Source organism: Cyprinus carpio, chromosome A2 (assembly GCF_018340385.1).
Source record: "Cyprinus carpio isolate SPL01 chromosome A2, ASM1834038v1, whole genome shotgun sequence".
Classification (NCBI taxonomy): Eukaryota; Metazoa; Chordata; class Actinopteri; order Cypriniformes; family Cyprinidae; genus Cyprinus; species Cyprinus carpio.
In genome coordinates this window covers 20,356,238-20,383,219 of record NC_056573.1, presented here as the reverse complement: position 1 = coordinate 20,383,219, position 26,982 = coordinate 20,356,238, and the positions used below count along the sequence as shown (strand labels likewise).

At 36.6% G+C, this 26,982-nt stretch overlaps 1 long non-coding RNA gene across 2 annotated transcripts; it reads left to right on the top strand.

Moving 5' to 3' along the window:
* Nucleotides 1-2,598: 2,598 nt before the first annotated feature.
* LOC122148985 lies at nt 2,599-26,982 on the top strand. Of its 2 annotated transcripts, none has more exons than XR_006162764.1 (3): nt 2,599-2,720; nt 24,939-25,215; nt 26,422-26,982. It is a non-coding gene; the product is annotated as an uncharacterized LOC122148985 (long non-coding RNA). The 2 variants fall into 2 exon arrangements; XR_006162763.1 differs by lacking the exon at nt 2,599-2,720 and adding an exon at nt 18,641-18,924.

The following is a 26,982-nucleotide window of genomic DNA, read 5'->3' as shown; positions in this document are numbered from 1 at the left end:
TTTTTTTCTTGTATTTTTTTGTTCTGCTCTGAATTAGTGAATCTTGTTACACGTGTGCATATGAGACTTGCATCATGCAGTCACTTGTGCTCAGACAGCACATGAGCAGGTGGTAATCACAACAGTGTCCATTTAGATTACAGTGTTAAACGCTGCTCTGATGGATTACATTTCATGGCCCATTTAGCTTATGGTTGGCAAGAAAATGCAAAAAGGCAAGAATTTTTTCCCACATTTGCTGATCTGGCGTCATTTTAGGCATCACAAAAATAGCATTTCACAAAACTCAAGCCAATCTACCAACGGAAATACTGAAGAAGTTATTCCCATATTTAGTCCACCTAGAACCCCTAACTGTAAACATGATAGCACACAAAAATTAGGTGTGCACTGGAAGGGAGCAGCAAAAAATCAAGAAGAAAAGAAAAGAAAAAAATAAACAAAGCAAAGCAATCTCCTGTAGGGTAGCGTCTGTAAATTAGCAAACTTAATGAGCCAGTGACAGCATGACGGATCTTTAGCATCTGGGCTGGGGTGACAGTGATTGATAGATGTTGGATGTCTACAGGCTGATCTGATGGCTAATTTATGCCGTGTTCGGCTTCTATTACATAAATGCCATTAGAGCACCCAATGGCAGTGCTGGAGTGCGGCGTGAGCCAGACGTGATGGAGGAGAGGACAGTGACCGACCTGACACAACTCAACCTCCCGCTAAGTGCCCCCAATCCACAGTGACTTGAGATTATTGTATCATTTTTTTAAATGACTGTTTTAGTATTTGATTATCTGTCCTCTGATTTCCATCATTTTTCATTGTCTTATATGTAAAGAAATAGCAGCACTCTCCTTGATAGCTTTTTATAGGACTATAGGACTGATATTCAAGGCAAACAATCTTTTTTTCAGTCTGGGAGTTTATATGCCTGTTTCAGGTCGTAAACCCCAGCATCCAAGCATATAGGCTATGCGCTGGTAATGACATTTAAAGTAGAAGTTTGCATTTGTTTAAAATTGTAATAGAGCTAGTCATGTGATAGACTGCAAAATAAGGGAATTTTCCTCTCTTGAAAAACAAACAAACAGGGGAAGGCATATAAAAAATGTAATGAAAACATAATTTTGTGCTCCTGTAGCTCAAGTGGTAGAGCATTGCGTTACGAAGCGCAAGGTTGGGGGTTCGATTCCCCGGGAACACATGATAGGGAAAAACTGATAGCCTGACTGCACTGTAAGTCGCTTTGGATAAAAGCGTATGCTAAATGCATTAATTTTCGGGTGTGGTGTGGTGTGGTGGTTGTGGATTTGTACTTGTAACCAGAAGGTCGCAGGTTCGAGTCTCGGTGCTGGCAGGAGTTGTAGGTGGGAGGGAGTGAATGAACAGCGCTCTCTTCCACCCTCAATACCCGTGGCTGGAGTGTCCTTGAGCAAGGCACTGAACCCCCAGTTGCTCCCCGGGCGCTGGATATAGCTGCCCACTGCTCCGGGTGTGTGTTCACGGTGTGTTCACTTCTCACTGCTGTGTGTGTGCACTTGGATGGGTTAAATGCAGAGCACCAATTTCGAGTATGGGTCACCATACTTGACAAATGTCACGACTTTCACTTTTCACTAATTGAAAGAAATAACAGTTCTGAAGCAATGAACAACTTATGAAACTAGGTACAAAGAACATATTTTGTTAAAGTATGGGTTTCAAACACTTTGAGGCCCCTTGATGAATAGATAAACAGAATGGAAACTTAACACATCTGAATTTGGCAGGGACTATGAGACATTTAACTGAATTTTTGCTTTAAAGCTTTTTGGTTTAATATGTTTTGTTTGTATGTTTGTTTTTTCTTGAGATTAAACCACAATTGGCAGACCCCTTTTGAAGGATCAAAGACAACAGCTGCATCTGAAATCGCATACTTCCATGCTGTATAGTAGATCAAAAACAATATGTGACAAAAGTAGTATGTCTGAATTCATAGTACTTGTAAAAGAGTAGGCAAAAAGTACCTGGATGACCAACTATTTCAGGCAAGATTCAGTGCATACGATGGACACTTTACTATCATATTGCCATTGGAGAGGATTTATGAATGGCAGTGAAGAGACACAACTGACACTTGTAGATGATACGGGATAAACAACAACATGGTGTATGTAGTACGTCCAGATAACACTCTTTTTAGCAGATTTTTTTTTTTTTTTTTTTTTTTTTCTTTTCAATTTCGCAAGATAATTACTTACTCAAAATATGTACCTACTTGAGAGTGTGTGATTTCTGATGCAGCCAACTTCTGTCTCAGACAAGCATCATACTATACATAGACCTGACACTACCAAAACGAAAAGAAGGTAATTATTAAATAATATTTAGTAATGAAACCTTAACCATTACAAACGCTAAAATAATAACCATTTTTTTACATGAACATGCACATTTAATTATATATAAACAAATACACAAACTATTAATAAAAACTATTGGCAATGTTGTTAACATGTGAATGAGGGTCCCCCCTTTTTGTCTAAAATGATATAGTCCATACTAGGCTGGCGCTAAAGGTACATTTCCTAGACTCCAGTCCATTAGGTGGCGGGAGTTTTCCTTTACGTTTGGTTTGCCAACTGCATTAAAGACAAGAAGCCAAAGAAGAAGTGTATTCCCTATTTTTACTGATTATACCTGTAAATACTGCAGTTATTTCATCCAGAGCTGAACTGACTCAGGTAAAACAGCTAAACTTGTATTATTTAATCAGAAGTGTGCCTCACTCTGCATGTTAAGGATGCTTTGACCTGTGTTCTTATTGTAACTTATTTTGAAATCTTGTTACAAAAATGGTAGCCTTAACACTAATTATGGTAAATATGTTTTTATTATTATTATTTATTCAAAGGGTGGAAAGTAAACTATACACTATGCCAACCTGGCCAGAAAATCTGTATATTCTCTACCCCTTCACATCTTCTAGAATCTCTTTTCCACAAAAGCAAACCTGCATCACTAAATGACTCTTCTTGCTTCATAAAATATGTATGTCTGTACAGGGAGGAAAAATGCTAATAACTTTTGGTGGCCGAATTAGATTTGGGATCGGAGGCAAGGAAGGAAGAAATGCATGAAAGAATTTAGCTGTGCAACTCATAAATAGTTTACCAACCTAGTGAAGATTCATCAAGTTGCATAAGAGATAAATTATATTTTCTGGCTTTGCATTCTCACCCTCGCACCGCCTTTCCACCAGAGGAGTGAATTGAATAAAAGATGAGGGATGGAAATTGTGTCTGTGCCGTGATACCAAGGCTAACTGCAGTTTATACCTGCCGACGCTCGTGAAATCCCGATATCTGTGATAGGCCACATTTGGAATGGGTGTCACCGATCCAATCGCTTTGCCGTGAATGAGGAAATATTGACAGCAATACAAAATGCCTTCTATGTGCATGGCAACACTATAGCGTATGCTCATCCTCCAGCAAAGCTGACATCTGCTAGTTTTTGCATCCTGAAATGGAATATGTGGAAGAAATCCACCACCAGTGGTTTATCGGATCTCTATTTAACATAACGCAGGCCACTGATGAAATTATTTCTAGCACAAACCGAGAGACATGCCTTTTTGTTATTCTGGAGCAGTTGGAAATGGCTTTAAAAATGCAGTAAGCTTGAGACTGGTTCCCTCGCTAGATGCCATTCTGTGTTCTCAGTGATGAAGGAAAACAAATTTGCTCAACAGGAGACTTTGACTTCTAGCAAAAGTTAGAGAATGTTCTGCAAAACAGATGACTAAGCTTACCCGCCTAAGGCATTTTCTGTCATTTTGGTGCACTATTTACACAACTAATCACAGACTAGGTGTGTCAGTTACAAGATTTTTCCCCTCCCTGCATAGTTAAAATCCCGAAATCCGGATCTTGCACAAATTCATGCAAATGCTTGCATGTTGTTTGTTGGCAACATGTCAACAAGCAACATAAAAGATGAACTTCCAGTCATTTTTATGCTGCACAGACCACATAAAAAATTCATTCTTTCTTTAACAATTTTTAATCAGTCCACAGAATTGCAATGCTGGAAAAAATTGGTTAAGTGTACATATACTGCTTAGGGGGTGTTTACAATTTTTTAACTAAAAACTTTTGATTGCTTTTTGGCCATTCATTTAATGATAGCAGCATTTTGGGAGCCTGAGAACACAAACGTTTGAAAACAGGTAAAAAAAAAAAAAAAAAAAAAAAAAAAAAATATATAGTTATATATAGTATAATTGTGTCCGTGTAAATCATGAATATGTGAATTTGTGAAAACGGTGATGTCATTGTGTATTATGTGTTCAGTCTATATGTATGTGCGCAGACATGTAGTATTTTTTTTACAAAGTGGCGTCACTACTGTAGTATGTTTATTAATCGGCAGCATTCAGTGACGGCTATAACAGTTTGTGTCTACAGTAGTTTCTGTAGTCTGCACTTGGTTCCTTATAGGGTCATTAATAAAACTAACTAGATACTAACTGTGGCCTAAGTGGACACGATGTGAGATGTGAAACTTCTTCAGCAATTTTTAGAGAAAACTAAATCATGAGGGTTTGAAATCAATTGCATTTGAGTTAGTTGTGGTCTCAAGTGGCAAAAAAGATTTAGATTCTGGGTTGTCAAACAGTCATCCACTTCCCATAGCTGACTCTTTGAAAGATATCCCTGTCTTTGAAAGCATTACCCTGTTTTGCAGTGGCTAGACATGGTATCTATTGTGACAAAGCTCTTCATTTATCCACTCTGACACAAAGCTGTGGCTTATGCCCAATGGGAGTCCTCTGGTCATGGGAAAGCTGAGATGATTTGTTGTGTCGTTTAGTGATCAAAGAGAAAGACACTTTTAAATCATCCTCTATTTGGCCATAGATTACTCAGCGAGGCTTCCTTTGGACGGAGAATTGAATGTAATATGTGTATAAGACTGATGGTTAAACTCTGCACAAAACGGACCACCTCTTTTAATGCATTTAGTTTGATTAATAGCTTTATAAATACACACTGCATGCCAGTCTCTGCTTCTGATCTATTTGGTTTGATTTGAAGTGGTGTGTTTTGAGTTGGTTGATGCATTAGTTAGAGTTTCACTTGTTTTTGGATGGCAAAGATGGAATTAAATTAAGTGCTGTTATATTAATTAATTAAGTGGAATTCATAATATCTCCATTAATAATAGGTTAGAATAACTGTATGCTTACAACATTCACATATATCTGTAATTTGTCTCTTAATATGTCTGAGAAGTAACAGAACATAAATGTTTTGCATTAGTGCTCACCATGAGCATCATTTCACATAAGCACAGTCAGTGGTCACTGTTTAGTGGGCTGTGGTCTACAGTGAATCCAGAGTTTGGGTTTGTTTCATTTGGACTGTGGATTCTTCATAAATGCATATAATTATAAACAGACATATATAAAACTGTACTTTTTATGTAACTTCTGAGTGTTACATCAAAGCCAGCATATGATGTTTGTGGTCTATGGCTTACTAATTTAAATAATATTTTGTTTCTATTTTATGTACACTGTAAAACGTGTAAATTTGAAGTCATATATATATATATATATATAAAACAAAGCATCCCTGCATGCCATTCATGTACTGTAAGTGTTTTCTAATCCCATCCCTCTCATTCTTTTTTTTCTCCTCCTCTTTCTTGTCATTTATTTTTGTGGCATCAGCCACAATTCTTAAACCTCTTCCGTAGGGCCGCTCTATTCTCGGTGGCGGCAGATTTTCATTACCAAAGAAGTCAATCATCATCAAACTGCCCTCTTGCCTTTATCGCTGGAATCTATTAGAGTTAATGCTTTTAGCGGCATTAACCAAGGCCCTGCGAACCTGCGGCAACCAATAGGTGAGAACAACATCCCCTGATGACACGTCTGAGCCCTGCACTGAAAGACCTGAATTGATAGCTCTGCAGGTAGATGAATACCAAACAGAGAAGACCCCCGCCCCGGCTCAGTAGTGGAGTCCCTTACTGAATCTTAATGGAGCCCGAGCTTCTCTGCAGAGGATGGGAGGGATTGATATGCTGCCCGACAGCTCCTCACCGGCTCCCATTGTGCTATAGGCGATATAGGAAGCAGTCAGGGAATCAGAGTGGATGTTGCAGGAGTAGCTGAAGACAGATTGCTAACTCGGCCTCTGAGGTGTTCGACACACTGAAGTGCCATTGTGATGAGCTGTACTCAGCCTGGGCAACTAAAGCATGCCAGTGCATTATGTGTCCTCAGGCCTCACAGTGCAAGAGAAAAGCATGATGCTTTTCTTCCTTGAGTGACTGTTTAATGTTAATAAGGAACATGGACAGTGAAATAATTTTAGTTCTGCATCATTGATTTTCCCACTGAATTCACCACTTTACCACTTTTCTGCTAATGACTTAAAGAGCCGGCTGGACATTCCCTGTTGTTCATGAGTAAATTGGTGCAAAAGATTGGGATTTTGTCTTTTGTGGCTTGGAAGCAGCAAAGTGAGCAGCCATGTTCTGATATAGAGGGAATACACTTGTATCATTGACATGTTTACATGAATGAACATTTGTCTGTGGTAATTTAGCTGCTTGATTCAGTACCCTGCAAATTAAGTAGTTAAAATCTAAGCTAATATGTACTTGTAACTTGTAATTTGTAACTTGTCACATACAAAACAGATTTGCATACAGTGTATATTTAATAATCCTTCAAACATTAGATTATCATGGTTTCATGTACACTGTGACTTGGGGTCAGGAGTTTTTTTATTTATTTATTTTTTCTTCTCAGCACAACTGTTTTCAGCACTGATAATAATAAAATCAGCACATTAGAAAGATTTCTGAAGGATCATATGACAATGAAGTCTTGAGTAATAGCTAATGAAAGTTCAGTTTTACCAGCTCAGGAATTAAACACATGAAGTCTTGAGTTTTATATTTTTAAGTTTTAGTTTTTTCAGATAAGGTTTTAAACACATTTTAGAATATATTAAAATGTCTTTTTATAGCTAACATTTCTGCACTGTCCTGTGGGTCTTTCTCAAAGTATAAATGTGATGAAAACAGATTTTCATCAACATCCTCATTTACACATACTGATAAGGGCAGATCCAAAGTTGTACAAGTATATTTCAGCTACTGGACTTGTGTCTTGTGAATCGATACCGGATGACTTTATTGAAGCATTTTCTTTTCTGACAGACATTCTGGGCATTCCATTTGTAATTCTGGTACATGCTATGTAAATACGCTTCCTGAACCACAAAGGTGAACTGTAATGGAGAAAGTGTTTTGTCTCTCCTTAAAAGCATTTCTCTGTCTGTTTATTGATGCTGTGGAGAGACTTGATACTCTAAGCCTTCAAAAAGGAGAGCTAATCGTTTTCAATGTTTCCTCCCTGTACAATCTTTCAAAATTACTGTAATTTAATTTTTAAATTTGAGCTCTGTTCTTTGGTATGCAGAGTAGAATCAAATTACACATTTTCTAGATATATCATTAAATTTGTTGAGCTGTTGCTTAAAAATGTATGTACAAGAAAAACAAAGATACCAGTTAAATACTGAATATTGATGAAAGTTGCTTTTCATTATGCAGTGTGGGCTTCTTCTAATTTTAAATGCTTAGATTAAAAGCAAACAAACAAAGAGTTTGTCAGTTAGCATTATTAGACTGCTTTTTCTTAGAGATGCTGAACATTTTCTTGATTTTTTTTCCAAGGACTTCAAGAATCGAGCCATAAAAGTAAAGTATTCCAACATGCTCAAATGCATTATTAAAAGGCAACAGAGTTGTTCACATTCACAGTGAGGTCAGGATGAAAAATTGGTGTGCAGTAATGTATTCACAGTCATATTCCCAATAAACAAATACCAAATAATCTCTTGGATAAACCTCATCATGATCTACTTATTGACTCCCCTGAGATCAGCTGTGTTTAGTAGTTTGGATCATGCAACTATATTCAGTTAATAGGGCACCGCAAATGAATAAAACATGTTTAAATTTATCAGAATATGTCAACACTAAGATTTGTTTGTCACAGGAAGTCACCCAGAGGCAGCTCCATCTGTGTTGTGCTGGTAGTTTTGCCAAACGAGTGTGTCTGGTTGGTTAGTGGGAGCAAAGGGACACTGCGTCTGACCTCAGATTCACCCCAGGTTCGGTGGAAGTTCAGTGGCACTTTGTCTCATCACCAGCACTAAGCCTGCAGGGCTATAACCCTCCTGTGTGTGGCTCCTCAATATTACATAATGTGATGGCCCCGGAATGGCACTACACACATGAGTCAATTAACCACTGAAGGACATAGTAAATATTCTGTAATGCCTCTTTAAAGAAGTCTCTTGTAGTTCGGCTATTAGTAAAAAGTGATATGAAACCACAGAGAATAAATGCAACAATGGGGAATGTGAATTCAGACGTTCATGTACTGTAGCAACCAAGCATGACTTATTAAAATTACTAAATATTTCATTTGGACTTAATTCGCATTTGATTGCTGTCAGTGTCAGGGGTTTACTTTTTAACATTGACTTTTAGACTGAGATTTACCCTTGAGTCTAATAAGAAAAGACACATAACTTGGCTCTACTGTTCTTTTCTGCTGTAGGTTTTGACCTTGGTTTTTGTATTTGGCAGACATTGCACACCGGCTCTGCAGGGACGGCCTGTGACCACGCTATTACCTCTGTAGTAAATTATTTAGCTGCAACAGCCTTGTCTAGCCACCAACCGAAACCCAGACAGAGAGGTGTGAACAACTAAGCAGGTCATCACCTGCCACCACATTGCGAATTCCAAATAATTTTTAAAATGAGGGGGCTTATGGAACACATTTGAATGTTTTATATGATTGATATTTTTGTCAGCGTAATTAGAAATATTCCGCTGCTTGAAGGGCAATACATAAATTATTTTATGGCTTTTTTCTTTTGCTTTTGACCACTCTAGTTTGTTTTAAACTCTAAATGAAATTTGCCTCAATTTACCAGCAGAACAGAACAGTTTACCAGCAGCTCCATTTTTACTTTTGTGGAAGGCAAATCCATGTGCTTTTGTAGGGGTAAATCTCAAGGGGAAAATATTTTGATAAATCAATAAAAGTGACGTCTTCTTCTCTAAGTCGTTGTGTAGATACAGTGGTAAACGGATGCCGGTAGTGTACTGTGCATATTTATGATGCAGATGTAGCCTACTGCATTTCGGCTTTAAATAATGTAATGTGAAAAGACCTGCGGAGGCAGAGTAAGTATGGTGGAATTGAAGCAATCAAACTACGGTTAAGTGAGTTAAGTGATTAGCTTCATGTTAATATAACATAACAACATAAAAACAGTATTTAAATCCGAGTCCTTTTATAAAATGAAGGTTTACTTCATGGTGGTTGCAGTAAACCAAGAATGTGGGGAAGCATGTGGCATTTTTGGTCCTCCTAGTGTTCATAATAGGGCTCTTTACACTTGAAATAGTTAACACTGGGGCGTTCTAAACCCAGGGTTAATCATTGGTATTCATAAGCTTACATTTCATGATGTACATTTAAATCTGGGTTGATGTTTTTATTTGCATATTTGCAGAACGCAGCCTGTTTACACAAAGGCTCTTTGCAAATTCTTGATAAGCTGTACTATCCCATTTTTCCTGACTTTTTGGACTATAAAAGTAACTTACTTACTCCAATTCACATGCTTCCCATCACCTGTGAACAGCTTACACAACGCGGTGTGCTTACATGACTGTCGCTTTGATGTCTGTTGCTGAGTATTTAGCTGTAACATTAAAACACTGCATTGTTTCACACAGTACATTTTTGGCACCACAATGCGTTTGAATAACCCTAAAAAGTGGTGCAAACCCTGTTTCTGAATTACCACTTATTAAAAAGTGTGAAACTTTCCTTACCCAGGGTTAGTGTAGTGTGAAAAGCCCTAGTCACATCACATTTATTTATATAGCACTTTATATAAAACAGATTGTTTCAAAGAAGCTATACAGTCAGAGTCCTGAGAGAATTGCATGTTGTATATGAAAACTCATTCTCTGTGGTAGTAATATAACGTTTTATGCTGCATCCTGTTATCAGCTTGTCAGCAGTTGAAGCGGCAATCAATAGCCTATGTACAAAAAGCTATCATACCCTCCACCAATGCCAATACACACTACAAATATAGACAGAAACAATTGGACAAATATTGTTATGAAGTACTGGACATAAAATGTCAATTGGTGTAATGCATATTGGAGACCTAACCATTTATAATATGTTGGCAGGTATCTCATTTTAATTCTTATTCATAGTTTTGTAAAGGCATCAAGTGCATACAGAGTGTGAGAGAAATCAATATTCATTGTTTTAAAAGAATTTTCAGGGTTATTTTCAACTGCACAAACATTATTTCTCAGTGTGTACAAACTAACAGGCAATATTTGTCCCTTTAAAGAGTTCTTTTAGCACTGTGAAGGTTCAGGGTATTTAGCTTGTTTTCGTAAACAGTAACCATTTTACTCATTGTTGTTGTAAACTCTGATGGGAGAAGACATTTTTAAAAAAAGTAACCTTCAGACTTAAAGGGATAGTTCTCCCAAAATGTAAAATTGTATAATTTTTATATACTCACCCTCTTGCCATTCCAAACCTGTGGAAAACAAAAGAAGATGTATTGAAAAGTGTTTGTGTACACAGAGGTTCAATCTGTATGGACAAAAAATTTTTTTGTTCTTTTATGTTTAAATCTGAATTGAGTATTTGTTTCCCCATGTTTTTTTTCCCCCTCAATGTGTAAATGTTTTAGAAGATATGAGGGTGAGTTTTTAGCTTCTTGGAAGCTTTTGAATTATCATTGAAAAGTGTATTGTCTTTGGTCACTAAAGAAACACAGTATTGTAAAAAAATAAAAATAATAATAATAATGATAATCTGCTTTATAATAGATTATATACTTAGTTTTCATGTGCCTGGCACATCTGTCTGGCACTAAGCGATTTTAGGTAGGGAATAAGGGGTTTCTTCGTTCGACACATCACACATCCAGAAGGTCTTGACAAGCAGATACTTGAAACTGTCAGTCAAACTGTTTGCCCCTCTCCCCCTCTCTCTCTCTTTCCATCTGCAATGGCCTCACTGATGTTCCTCCATGCCGTCAGCTCCTTTAACCCCTCCATCTTTAGCAGAGTTGTTCTGTCACTGCCCTCACAAGAGGAACAAGCCATATGACAGGGTGATTTTACGGAGGGAAATTGTAAGGAAACATTTTCATGCCTTATTTTTCTTTCTGGACACCACAAGTGATGACAGTTATTACCATGGCAGGATATTCAGTGTCGAAAAATAACAATGCTGGTTTCAGCTTGAAAAACAGACAGCAGTAAACTACCATAAACTATACTTATTATCTCTCACATAACTTGTTTGTGCATGCATTTTTGGGGCAAGGTTAAACTGAATGAATAAAAGAATAATCTGTATATTTTCAGTACAATTATCTATTACCATTATCTACTGTGAGCATCATTAAAACAAAATGCTGTACATTTCTCTTGTGCTTTTGCATCCATTTACCTTAATTTCTTGTCAGAAAATAACCAGTACAATTCCTCAAAATGCTTATGTTCTAAAGGTGAATGTCATACAGGTTTGGAGCAACAAGAGGCTGAGAATTTTCATTTTTTTAAATTTCCCTTTAAGACCTGCTTTTAGAAAATATGTTGGAAAATACTGTATTTATATATATATATATATATATATATATATATATATATATATATATATATATATATATATATATATATATATATATATATATATAAAATATATGTATGTATGTATCTTTGTATATATGTATCTTTAAATCTTTCTTTTTTAATTCTTTATTTTTCCCCATTTGCATTTTTTTGTATATGATTGTCTTAACAAAATGTATTTAGGTTTATGCTTAAAATGAGGTCCAAAATGCCAATGGTGTAAGACATGAAATTAATAATTTTAATTATTATAATTACATTTATTTTACCTTTTGAAGTAGTTTTTTTTTATTTTTTGGAGGAATTTAAGATATTCTCTGAAAACAAGTTTTATAATCTGACTGATTATATCTGACAGAAAATAAGCTTTAAAGACAGTGACCAAGTCAAGTTAATAACTTCTGTTGTCTTTCAGACTGCAGCATCTAAAGTTTATAGTGTTGGGGACGCAGATGTTGCATCTATATTGCTTTCTCAATTGAGGCTGATACTGGAATGAATGTCCATCACTTACTCTCCACAGACTTATTATGACAGACAGTACAACGGCTATTGCTGTGCACATCCATACAGATCATGAATACACACTGCCATCATGGTAAAGACCTAAGGCATTGAATTTGAGACATGAACTGGTCCAACCATCATTTCTGAATCTATTTCAGGCAGCATTTTCCACAGAGGAGGATAGAGTGCTTTATTGATGATGTCTGCTACAGAAAGGGTCATTGAAATGTCACGTTCATGAATGATGTACTCTCAACATCCGTATCCATAATAAGGGACGAACAGTTGCATGATAAAAGTAAGGAGAAATAGCCCTGTCCAGTGGACTCTAAAGGATGGACAGTCACATTCCTGTTTATAGGCCCATTTTTGATGGCTCACACATTGATAGCATCACCAAACAGCACCTGCAGTATGTGATTTGTCTTTGATATTGTGGTTTTTATTTTATGACATACTCTAGAAACTGACTGGAAACTGTTCTCGCAGAGATTCTGACTTGGAATACACATTATTTTAGAATCAATGACATGCTGGAGGGAGCTGTTGTGTAGTGAATAATGTGCTTCAAACATGCTGAGCTGTGGTGCTCAAATAGGAAAATCAGGTTCAAGTCTGTTCTGCAACACTTTCCTTTCCTTTCTCCTTTTCTTCCCTTTGTAGTTTTTTTTGTAGTATAAAGTGGCCCAAAAAATATTTAAACACTTTATTCACACTTAAAGGGGTGGTTGATTATGATTTCAATTTTTAAACTTTAGTTAGTGTTTAATGTTGCTGTTAGAGCATACAACGTATGCAAAGTTATGATCAAAGTTCAATGCAAAGGGAGATATTTTCTTTTAAAGAAATCTCTGTTTAAGGACTACAAAAAAAAAAAAAAGGCAGGGGAGTCAATTTCACAATTTAAAGATCCCTAATAAAAAGAATCAGGCACTGGTAAAACATATTATGCAATATAATGAAATATTAGCGATATATACTAGCTTTTAAAAGCTTGGGGTCGGTAAGATTTTATACTTATACTCACTAAGACTGCATTTATTTTATAAAAACAGTTAAAAAAAAGTAATATTGTGAAATATTATTAAAATTAAAAATAACTGTCACAAAAATGAGTGAGAATGCACAATGACTTTTGAATGGTTGTCAATGTAGAAAACGATGTAGTTAGTTATCTACCAGCAGGGGCTACCAGGGTCATGCAGACAAGTCAAACATTCACTCCTTGGTTGGCACAGCAAAATTATAGTCAATAAGTGCTTGCCTTGGCTGCCTTTCTGATGGACATCCTTGCTGTGATGACAACTTGTGTGCTTTGTCAATACATCACTAAGAACAATTTCCCGGTCTCTTATAACCAGCCCTCTGGTACTCATGTTGTCCACAGCTGCCTGCCTGTTCACCAGCAATCAGTCAGGTTCAAAGAGTCTGGCATTGAGTAAGTGGCACCAACTGCCCGAACAGTGTGTTTGTTTCATTTCATTCCACTTTTGGGTTTTGGATCCTGCCCTCCATGAGCTGCTCATTGTGTCCAATGAGCCTAAATGAAGGTGTCAGAATGAGTAATGCATGTTGACAGTTGAAAGTGGCGAAATAGCACTGAAATCTTGTCCATCCATCTTTCTATCTCTCTGAACAAGTAAAGCAGGAAAAGGGTGCAGACGCAAGGCAGTGTATCCATCTTTGAGGAAGGAGGGAGCTGGAGAAGGAATTTATGAGAGGAAGGGAGGGACATCTGTCCTTGTGTGTCACAGCAGAGGTCAGAGTTTGCTCCATGCACATAAGTGGCAGAAAGCAGGGGAGAAAGAGATTGCAAAGAGAGTTAATTTAGTCTGTAGATCACTGTCACTGTCGCTGTCCCCTGTTGGAGTGCAGTGAAGGTATGAGCATTGAGCAGCATGCAGGAAATTACCATGCATGAGCTGTGTGCGAACATGTGTGTGTGCATTGTTTAAGAGTAATCTGTCACCCTGACATGCCATTTAGGGAGAAACACGAGAGTATTTTATTATTCCTTCAATGAGCTACCTTTGTTCCGTGATGCGCCAAGCGTGCAGCATGCTATACTGTATATTAGCCCTCGCTAATTTTGTTATCTTTTCTCCCTTTAGGAAATATATCAGTGGTTTTATTTTGCAGGTATTGTATTTGTGAAGTTCTAACTGATTATACTAGTTTAAAAATGTGGCATAAAAATAATTTTAACTCAGAAACTTAACAAAAAATTGCAACTAACACATTGAATTGAAATTCTGAAATAGAAAATCTGAAATAGTATTTCAGTTATGTATTCCAATAATATTTGTTTTATTTTATATCTATCAGCTTAGTCATGCTGAGCAAACTGTACAAATCCAAGCTACATTTACTCTGTTACCTACAACCTACATCTATATTCACTCTACTTGAATTAGACTATATAAACTTAGTAAACTCTGTTAAACTGTTCAATGTTTAATTAATTTAAAACCAGTTTACTACAAAATGCAGATATAGCAGCATGATTTAATGCAAGACTGGCCTCTTTTAGACGTATTGATTCTCAGATGCTGATGAAGAGTAGTTGCATTTATGCATTTAGCTTAAGATTTGTATTAATTATACGTTAAAACACAAAGATGTAACAAAGTTGTAATAAGAATTGTAAATAAATATAACTGCTATTAACCACAACCTGTCTGGGCCTACATAATTAAATATTCAAGAGCAAAAGCGGTGGCCACTCCCCCAATCACAACAAGCACAGGACCGCAGGACTTTTATTGACACTGTGTTTTAAACATATAAAAACTACTTCTTTTTATGATAACATAAGATTAATTTGTAGGCAATTTTTTTTTTTTTCTTTTCTTTTTTTTAGTGCACAGCTGTCTGTTGTTTTCTTGTGAGCAAGTGGTTGGTTTTTTTCAGTGAGAATGAAGGGTGGTGCTGTATGACGCTGAAGACAGATTGAGGCTGTGACACCTGTCAGACACGTCTGTCTGAGCATGCCCTCATTCACAGAACACTTCAGATTACAACGCTGTGTCTGGTAAAAAGAAAATGGGGTGGGTGAAGATATTTTCCTGTTCTGATGTTAATCATCAACCGTCAAGGGGTGTTTTTTTTTTTTTTTTTTTTTGGTAGTGAGACAGGTGCATTCAGTAAAAATATTACTGCATTATTCTTTTGGTATTTTACTACAGTATGTCATGTTTGGTATTTCACGTGTAAAAAATCATATGGAAGTGATTTTTGTTGTATTTAATGGTATTGTGTAGCATTCTCTAACATTATTAATTTAAAGGATTTTTTATTTAATATTCTATTCAGTTGCTTTGACCACTACTCATGAATCTTATGTATTAATTTTTTCAACACAACAAAACTAGAACACCCAGGTTATACAGTAAAGTAAAATACAGTTAAGAAGCAATTATGTTGTGCAAAACAAAATAAGAGGATTTTATCCCAAAATTCTGATTACCATAATATGTCCAGATGTCTTTCAAGTATATTTCTGATTATTCTCAAAGGTGATGTAAACAAATATGTAATACAGACATTGTTTTTATTTAAAGCAGCATTATTTCAAGGTAGTACAACAAATAATACCACTATGTTTAAATACTTCATAATTTATGTAATTAATATATAATCCTTTTTTTTCCCACCTTAGGGTAATTCATTTTTTTTCTCTCTTTGCTTATTTATAATAAGAAGTTGGGAGGGTGGTTGTAAATGTCTGAATGGTTCATTCTAGTTTTGTTGCATTACTTGCTTACAGATTAGACTCTATCAAAGTCAGTTAACAGTCTCTTAATAATAAAATAATAATAATAAAATTTATTGTTAGTTAGGTGTATAATAATTAAATAAATAATGTTTAATGATATTTATAAAAAAATATATATATATATATATATTTTACATGAGAGAAAACACAGTCACCTCAGGTTAGAATATTTGAATGTCATTTTAGACAATTATCATCCAGTTGTGGCACCTTTTGGAAACCTCTGCCCGAGACCTCATCCATCCCTATCGTAACAAAACCCAATCAGGTTTCCATTGTGCACAGCACCTCCACTGACCTCCCATAGTCCCTTGGGGTTTGTCTCCAAACTTTCTTTCCTCAGTAATTACAACTGTCACTTCCACAAAATACATCAGCAAGCCTGTCCAAATGTGTGATTGTGAACAGGAAATGCACACTTCATTAAAACCCCCCTCTGCAAAATGTCACAGTAGATATTAGCCCCCTAAACTTTTGGGAGGTAATTGTCATGTGTTGCCTGTGTAACCTCACTGATCAAGGCACAGTGCTCTGCCCTTCCAACCCCCTCCTAGTCTGAAGAAAAGTTTAAGGGGAAAAAAATCTCCCTGACCTTTTTTATAATTGCTTCATTTGGATTCAGGTTTCACTAACAGGCCTTTCAGTTTCAAGTATGATTCTGCTTCTCTCTCTCTCTTTCTCTCTCCGTGGACTCTAACAGTTTGACTGGCAGCATAAAAAAGTGTCTCATTAAAATCCATATAGTTCAGTGTAACAGCAAGTGCTTGTAATCTTATGCTAATGAGAATAGCACAAGAAAATTGTATGTTTATGTGGGGCTGTTCATTCTTTTGTTGTAACTGTAAAACCTATAATTCTTATATAATATTGTATTATGGTAGTTTTTTTTTTCTTCCTCCTTTTTTTCAATTTTCTTTCAAATTCTTTTTTTTTCTTTCAAACTTTCTTTTTATTTTTTCAACGGTCTTGTGACCGTTCTCTTTCAAACTCTCTTACTTTCAGTCACTTTTTAATTAATTAATTTATTTATTTATTATTTTACTTTTACTTTTTTTGTACAGTACCTTGGTTTTGGGGTCACAGATCGATAATAGTTTGTTACAACAGAAAATTTATTTTTCATTTATTTTGAACAGTCAGTATTGCTACATGCATGACACTTTTTATTTGAATTAGATTGTATAATTTCAAGATTTAAAGCAAAAACAGAATGGTCTGACTTTAGGTTTGTGAAATTATGCTACATAAGACACCTACACAAAACAAAAACAGCAGATGGCTAAATGAAAATGCAAATTCACTCTCTGACAGTAGAAGGTGCTTATGGAACATCAGTGAAAGGCCTATATCATTTCCTTGGTTGCCGCTGTAAAAAAAAAAAGCAGCTGTGCTTATAAACACTACTTTAATATGCATGAATATATAATTGTTATAAGAAAATAAAATGCCATCAAAACATTTCTGAAGATCGTCAGCTCCTCTCAGAGATACAATCATATAAACCCCCACATATTTGTCTTTCTGTATTTCAAGCATCGCGAACAGTGAGCTTGATCTTCCTGGCACGGTATTTTCTCCTCATTACAGACTTTATAAAAATTCCACAAAAATGACATTTTGGGAAGTTACTGCAATGCAGTTTGTGTGCTATTCAGGAATAGAGATCGGCCAAAATAAAACTAAAAACAGGTTATGATTTATAGCCGGTCGACCAGTGCATCTCTAGAACCCAAAACTTTTAAACACTGCTGAATTAAAACAAGCTGGAGGTTCCTTGAGCACTTGTGTGACATCTGAACTTGCTGTTTTTGTTTTGGGTTGGTGTGTAAATCATCTATTCTACGAATTTCCGTGCACAACCCTTTTGGACTGATCGGCTTTGACTGACTGTATTCGTCATCTGACTGTATGAACCAAACCATGATGTCCGTACCGTGACAGTTTGGGATGAATACATTCCTATTTTCTACAGGAACAAAGCATTTTATTTGGCTTATATCCAGAAAAGTGATCTAGAGTAGACTAGTGCACTTTATTTGTTTTTAAGTTGTTTTGTGGTGCTGAACATTTTCAGCAAAGTACAAATGATTGTAGTAGTTTGCTTCATCCTCCACCATTCTAGCATTTAGAATCATCCAAGAAACACATTGTCTAATAATTAACAACAACAAAAAAAAAGTATAGTTATCTAGTAAAACTCTTTTTCACATGTTACCCACTTCTCTTTTTGTCTAGTATTTCTATTTACTGGTTTGTTGTGTTATTAACAATACACTAGGCACTTTAGTTGAAGGAGCTCAATAGAAGCACATTCTGTTGTGATTGCAGTGCAGTGTGGGCAGCACAAGTGCTCTTATCCTGTTCCCTTTAGTCATCATCTCCATGGTGAGGCACATCTCAGGAAAAAAAAGTCATCAGAAAGAGTAAATACTTCAAAACTGAAAGAGCCCTTTTACAATCTCTTTTTCTTGCAAATTTACTAGTTTGTCTTAGCAGTTGTTGACCCTGCTTCACCAGATTGCTACCAAAAAAACTAGTTTCTTAAATAGGCATATTTATTCTCTATTCCTACAGAAAGACAGAGAAAAGGTTCAGAGCACAAGGACAGTTAGAGCAATCCATTAGCAGATCGCTAATAGAGCAGCTGTAGGATTCTGGAGAACTCACAGAGGAAGGAGTTCTAATATACCTAGAGAGAGAGTAATCATTGCTAGCATTCCTATTCGTCTTAATGGCAGTTGCACTACTGGTGCGTGCAGCCCAGAAGTGTGCAACCTGGATGTTGCCATCTTTGCTTTATAGATTCACACTTTTGATGCTCTGCTACTTTTGGCCATTCATGAAGCATTTACCAGCAGGAGCCAAACTCTGATCCACTGGATGAGGTAACCTAAAAGCTTTTATGTTCTGTATTTTTTTTTTTTTTTACATTTTGAAGTCCTAATGGAGTGGGTTTGGGAAGATCTCAGCTGACTAAAGAATTGATGGTGAATACATATTTGGAAACCTATTTGTATCTTTTTTGTTTTGTGTTGGTAGAATGGTACAGTGATTAAAAACTTCATCTTAAAAGTTGCAAAGACTCTACAAGAGCTGTTTGTAATTAGGAGTCATTTGGCAAACACTTCATCCAAAGTGATTGAGAGTAAATTTATTAACGGGACAGTCCCTCTGGAGCAACGCTGGTCAAGTGTCTTGCTCAGGGGTGCAGTGGTGATTGCTCATGGATCATACCTTGTCACTTAAACCTATGTGGCGTGATCTCATTAGTGACCATTGGTGTTCGTACATAATATGGTTCAAGCATGCGTACATTTCTGTATGTTTGGATAGACACTGAAATCTACATTTATTAAACCATTGACAGCATCTAAAACAAATTTGTTCAAATATTAAAGGGTTCATATGATGCGATATAAATGTTTCCTTTCTCTTTGGAGTGTTACAAGCTCTTGGTGCATGAAGAAGATCTGTAAAGTTGCAAAGACTAAAGTCTCAAATCCAAAGAGATATTCTTTATAAAATTTAAGAGTCAACCATGCCTAGCTAATACAGCTCATTCTAACATGCCCCCACATCTCTACATCACGATGTGGGAAGATCTGTATAATGTCACCCAAATGTTCACGCAAAGAAAGAAGGCAAAACTTTCACGGAGTGTCTATTTACACTAAGTGCAAATAGCCCACCTTGTTGGCTGAAGCTATTTACACTAAATCTGCCCACCAACGTGTGATTTGGCTAGTCAACGTTACAAAAGACTGCCAACAGACATCAGCTTCAGTGTGTGATGTGTTCATTTTGACATGATCAGCCTGGGTTTGAATCCGCCTTTTGGCGAACTTTTTTCTCCCTTTTTAAATTTTAAATCACATCAGAATAGCATTTATTTTCAATGAAAATTAAGAATATAATCAAAAAGTTGAAAATAAAGTATCGGGTAGAGTTAGGACAGGTGTAGGGAGGTCTTTATTGTCCCAATAAGGTGGCATCCATTTATTAATTTGAATTAAAATTAAAATTTACACTCAATAAGTTAATATTGCATATTGTTTTACAATGTACTACAATACTGAGGTGCAGATAATTGCCACTATTTGCAATAAGTAGTACAATTTTAACATAGTGTAAATAGAATCTATAGTGAAGATTCTAAGTGCAAATAGCATATCACTAAAAAATCCACTTAGTTAACACTTAGTTTAAATAGCAGCTATGGCTAAGAAAATATGCTATTTTCACTTAGTGTAAATAGCATCTAATTAGAGCTGCCTAACTTTTATTCTCGCTGTTGCCGCCGCCGCCATGTCATGGAGACATGTCATGTGTTTCATTGTGAAAGCGAAAATACTTTGTTTGGCCTTCCAAAAGAAGACACAACTAGAAATCAGTGGTTAAGTTGTATTTACAACACTGTTCCAGAACAGTTCAAACCAAATATTCAGATGTGTGCAGCACATTTTACGGTTTCTATAAAGTGGGGCAATTCCAACTTTGCAAGGACAGTCTGGCGCTTCTGACTCACAGTCTGTAAGTACGTTTTCATATTTAAAGAATTTGCCACTGATGATTCAAACGCGAGATTTGAGCAGGGTAGAGTAGCACTTGTTGTTTGTTGTTTCTCCGTTTACGCAGTGCAAAATGCAACGCAACACGTAAAAAGACAATATAAGTCATTATAATCAGTAATTATGTCCCCACTGGAAGCAACAAATGCCTTGTTTATAATGGGTTTTATTGTTTTTGTCTTTTCGCACCAGGACACAGCATCACAGTATGGTAAGGGGCGTAACATTTCCTTCACACGCTTGAGGTATTCGGCCATCACAAAGCACTGGATAGCTGGCCAATCAGCGTACACCTCGCTTTTCAGAACGATGAGCTTTGTAAAAATCTACGCGTTTCAGAAAGGCAGGGCATAGAGGAGCAACAATAATGTACATTATGTGGAAAAGAATGTTTTTTTTTTTTAAACCTTAATCCGCATAAACACATTGCTTTCCACCAAATACACAAAATAATGTTCTTTTTAGCAACGTCATATGACCCCTTTAAAATCTTGCATTTTACACTAAATTGCAAGATTTTTTGTGTGAACAAATATGTACAAGGGCTTTTTATGATAATTGAATATTAAAAAATCTAAAGCTGTACATACCAGGGATTTTTTTTTTTGGTAAATATTTAAGTGGGCTTTTTAATATTGTAAAATCTTATTACAATTTAGAATAACTGTTTTCTAAAAGCCAAACTTTCAGCAGGCATTACTGTCTTTATTGTCACATGATCCTTCAAAAATCATTCTAATATGCTGATTTGGTTCTCACAGCCCAATCTCACGTCAATTCGTACATATTTTACGAGGTGGCTAATTCGTACGACCTCACTCGTACAACCTCACTCGTACAAATTCATATGAATTTTGGTAAATCATACGTATTTTATGAGTTGGCAATTCGTATGAATTTGTACGAATGATCTACACCTAACCCCTACACCTACCTGGAGTTTAGACAAATCGTAAAAAAAATCGTACGAGTGAGGTTGTATGAATTAGCCACCTCGTAAAATACGTACAAATTGGTTGTGAGATTGCGTTGGTTCTCAAGAAACATTTATTATAAGTATCAGTGTGCTGCTTATTGTAGAAATAATGATGCATGTTTATTCTTTGATGAATAGAAAGTTCCAAAGAACAGCATTTAAATCTTTTGTTACATTGTAATTGTCTTAAATCTCAGTTTATGTCCAAACATACAGCAATGAATGTGTACTAATGAATACTAATGAGGTCTGGTTGACCTAACCTTTCGATTACCACCCTATGATAGCTAACCACTGTGCCACATCACCCCCAATAGTAGCTATACTAGACAACTGTGCTTTTGAAACAGATTAATAACAAGTAAACAAACAGAGAGGACTGAATTTGTGTTTTTGTATCAAGTATCAAAGGCAGTGCATTTGGACAAATAAGCCTAAAATCAGTTTGGTCTGGATTTTACAGTCAATTTAGTATGAGTTTACAGGTCATTCCATCTAAACGTGTGTCTTACACCGCCTAAAACAAAGCCTTCACACTGTCAAAAGTGTTTCACAAACTGAGAGATATTAAATAGTGTTTATCTCCCTCTCGGGTGTGTAATGTTTGCACCTATTATTATAGCCCATGGCTCTGTGTCTCTCTAAATTCAGACCTACCTATCCTAGTTACTGGCCTCAGACAGGCAAAGGGGCTTTAATTACAAATGTATCTTTTGCACTGGGCGCCTGGCTAATTGATCTGAATTCCCTCTGGTGTCATTCTCTCTTCGCCCCACCAGTGACCTGACTCACAGCCTCTAATTGTCATGTACACACTCCAGCACACTAGATTTAGTGTGGCACTGCCCTTAATTTAATTGGAAAGCACAGAACGGTGTGAGCAAGAAAAGGAGAAAAGAAAGAAATAAAAATGGAAGCAATCTTTCTTCAACGGGCAGTAAAAGGGCTGCAGGTATGAATTATTCATCCACTTGATGGATGGGTCTGCAAATAAAAATGTTGAGTGGGTCGCTCACTGTTAAGTGAGCTTTGCATACTGTCACCCTGTTATTTTCTCTGCCATCTGAGTGAGGAAGAGAACACACACTGTTCAGTCTAAAAGTGTCACAATAACCATGGTGTTCTGTTTGCCTACAGTCTTGTAATAAATTAAAAGAAATGTTGATCACAGGATGTGGTTTTGCTCTTGGGAATGTTTCGGCAGAAATTTTCGCTCGCAATTGCAATAATATCACACGTCGGCATTTCATGCACCTGGACCTAACAGAGTGTTTTCAGCTGCTCTGCAGTTGGCTGCAAATGACAGCGCTTCATAAATCTTGATCATCAGTTTCATTAAGTTAAGTGACAGATGATTACAGTTAACCATAAGCAACCCAAATTCATTTAAGATTTCCTGCAACTCTCTTTTTTTCTATCAGTCAAATTTCATCTCTATTTTTGTAATCCAAGCCCAATTTGTTGATGATTTCCTGACTATCTGAGAAAAATATTGCCCAGATAATACGCTTTCAAGGGAGTAAAAATAGATTAAGCTTAACACAGCTCTGGGTTGGTCATGATGACAACTACAAGACTCAAGTGGATGTTTAACACCAGGTCTATAAAGCCCAAGGCCACACTAAGAGTTAGCATTTCTGTTTATCATAAAAGCTGTTGTAGCCCCCGGAAGAATCTGATTTGGAATCTGTTATCTTTACTCAAAGGCTCTCAGTTCTTGAGTAAATGCTATGTTATTAATGACATCATGACACTGCTGATTGGCTTAAAGGAACAACAAGAGCTTGAACAGATGCAACACCTTTACTAGCACCTATTCTGGCCTTACTACTTGCCAGTAGAGGCTAACTGAGTCATGCTAACTAGCCAAGCCCTGTTCCTTTGTTTTAACATCTTAAAGGGACATTTCATCCAAAAATGACAATCCTGTCATTGTTTAATCACCCTAAAATTATTCCAAGCCTGTATAACTGTCTTTATTCTGCAGAACACAATTTCTTTGTTATTTGTATTTAAACCGTTGGTAACCAGACAGTTTTGGTTACCATTGATCTCTCTCTGTAGTTGTATGGACAAAAACCCTGAGAGATTTTCACAGAACAAAGAGAGTCATACAGCTTTGAAATGACATGAGGTTGAGTAAATGGCGAAGGGTGAACTATCTCTAAGTATTTTTTAGATGGGAGAGAGATTTTACTGTCAAACAAGTGAGGCATATTAACATAAGGATCAAGGGATTGATTACCTGATTGATTGATCAGTGGATAGAGAACTAGACAGAGATGGATGGAGGGGTTAAAAGAATCAGCTTGAGCTTATTTTGACTTTTGAAAGTATTAAATTATTCTGTACTGTACGAAGGCCTAATGTGAGATGATTAGCATGTGGTCCAAAGGACTCTGAGTAGGTGTTTTCTGTCCTTATAATATCTCATGTTCTCTCCTTCCCTGTCTCTTAAGTGTTTTCTCAGTTCTGCTCCCTGTAATCTTCCTCAGGTACCTCATCAAACAGATGGGCCAAACGATTATTCTCTTCATGGTTAAAGACGTGATCGTACATCTGTTTTATTTTACGCCCGTGTTTCTCTATCCAATTATTATCCCGACCCTCAGCCCACAATCTGCTGAAGGACCGTTTAATGTCAGAGATTCACATATCCTCACGTATTATTTTTATCCTCGCAATCACAATGCTACACCCAGCGTTCAAAGCAAAAATGTCAGGCATTTATTTTCATCGGAAGCGGAACGTTTTTCTTCGCTAACAGATCCAGTTGGTGTGTCACGGACAGGAGTGAGCAACTCTGTGTTGTTTGAGATATAATTGCTCTCTCGCTGAGCCGAGTTTTCGCTTTATTGGATGCTGTGCATTCAATAACTGAAGTTTAATTAGTCTTTATGCCAGGGATTAAAGAAAATAAACAAAGACTCAACAGGCGTAAAGCGTTTCCCTCATCTCCATTTGATCTGAAGTTCATGTGGATCATTTGGGGCAAAATTCGAGAGAAGCATTTATTAATGTTTTGCGCCTCCCCAAATACAGAGGCCTCATCTAGAGCTGAGGATATTTGCATTTGTTTGTCAATTAAAAAGACAGAAGGAGTGCGTTAGCTCAGATTGTGGATGAAGCTGCTGTTCTGTGTGATATTTACACAGGCTTGAAAATCAGCGGTTGATTAACTTACCGATGATCCATGGGAGATGAGGTGTGCCCGTGTTGAGGTGTGCTCATCACTACATGGATTAATTAATGTTAATGGGCTAATTATCTCAGGCAAGACAGATATTAGACAGGATATCATGAAAAATATCTCGTGCTACAAAGCGTCAAGGTGACCTGTCTTTTTATTTTTCAGCCATGATTTAGGATGATTTAAGACAAACAACATTAAGAACTGACCGCTTCAAGGAGGCCTGGAGCAAATTGAACCGCTGATTGAATCCAAAGCCAAAGGACATTAAAAGAATCAAGACCCACTTGAGTTTGATGGAGGGCAAAAGAGACAGATGCAGCTGTACGTCCACGAGCTAAAGCACATCATCCTCAACAACAGGCATCAGACTCTTCAGGCTATGAGAGCGAGCTGTTGCTGGAATTGCATCAGCCAATCGCAGATGCTACATCACTTCCAGGTGAGGCCTGATTGTTCTGTGAAACAGGTGATGGGATCAAGGCTAGAGTGGGAAAAAGAGCCAAGCAAATTTCTCACTCTAAATTAAACCGAATGTGCCTCAGAGCCTCAGTTTTATTAATCTCAGACTAATATTGTATCCTCTCTGGCAAAAATAAGGTTTAAGATTTTTTTTTTTCTATCATTCATTTATTTTCAACTATAAGGATTGTCATTGAGAAAGAAAGGAAGTTTTGGATGTTGCCAAAAACTTTGAATTTGTCTTCACCTGAACATTTTTTCTTCACTTTGATTTCTTCCTATACTATTATTGTAGGTGTAATATTATTTTTAGATACTGTGGCATCTATTATTGATACTCTGAATTTGCTGCATATCCAACCACAAGGCCGCCCCATTTTTCTCCTCCTGACCTACTTGTCTGAGTCCTCAAGGGCAGCAGTGATCTGGGAGATGTACTATATTTAGTGGGGAGCTTCTGAGTCCTGAAGGATGCTGGGTGAATGTGTAGGTCTTCTTGTATGTACACACACACCTGCATTCACTGGATGTGAAGCTGCTGTGATCCATCAAATAAACCATCACTAGTATTATTGGATTATTAAAAGTCTTTTCGTCGTGTAAAAATACAACCTTTTATGCTGGTCTCGCCTTCAAGAGGAAAGTATAGAGGAACATTTGTTCAAGAGCCGCTTTGACCCATATCACAATTGCATGTTTGATACGAGTAAATCCTGTTATCCAGAACCTATTACAATTATTTCTGTGTTGTATTTTAAGAAAGATTTCCCTAAAAGGGATATACCAGCCTATCAGAAATATTGTATTTTTTAATTCTTGTATTGATCAGATATATGTGTGTGGGTAAAGCGTATATTGCTAACTATATTAAGCTCTTTATCTCATCTTGTCTGGTTCAGTCCCACTTGGGTTAGGGTTAGGGTTAGGATTAGGAAAATATAAAATAAAAAAAATATAAAAAAGAAAAAAAAAATATTATACTTTATAATTATATTTTGTTTGTTTATAAAATATTGTATTTACTATTAAGATATTTTGATAGGAATGACCCAGATATTCATTAAAAATAAAGCTTACTTGTTTGATCTAGTTTAAAAAAATATATATATACACAGTAGGGGTTCTTTCTTAATATTTATTATAATTTAGGGTTATTGTTTTTTTTTTTTTTTTTTTGTATTTGTAGGTGTTTTTACCTCTTATTGACCACGGTCTGCTGGGATGTCCTCTCTGTGTGGGCCTGCTTTCATAAACACCATTACACATAACTTCTTTATGCGTTTCCCTCGGCCTACCTTCAATTACGGTTGCAGCCACTCTCGCCTTCATGTTAATTTGTGCGTTGAGACCTTTGAGCTTTGTGATGAGCTGGTGTTAATCACACAGCTCACACCACAACTGTGTCCACAGCCCCTCGGAGATTGCCTCTGATCAGAGCAAAATGACTTGACAAGTCTGTGATTCCAACAATTCAAGACACCAGTTTGCCCGAGGACAAGGGCGCAGCCCAAACATCCCATAATTACCTTGGGGGAGATGAAAATGCAGAGAGAACAGGAAATCTTGAGGCAGAAATACACAGAACACTCAATCCTACATCTTACCGGTTGCTGCTGGGGCATTACGGCAGGAGTGTAATGGAGGACTTGTTTGCAAATGCAAATTAAAATTAAATAGAAGGGAAAGGAAAGGAGGCCAACTTTGATTTGGTGTTTGTTTTCCCACTCAACTGACCCAAACCTCTTCC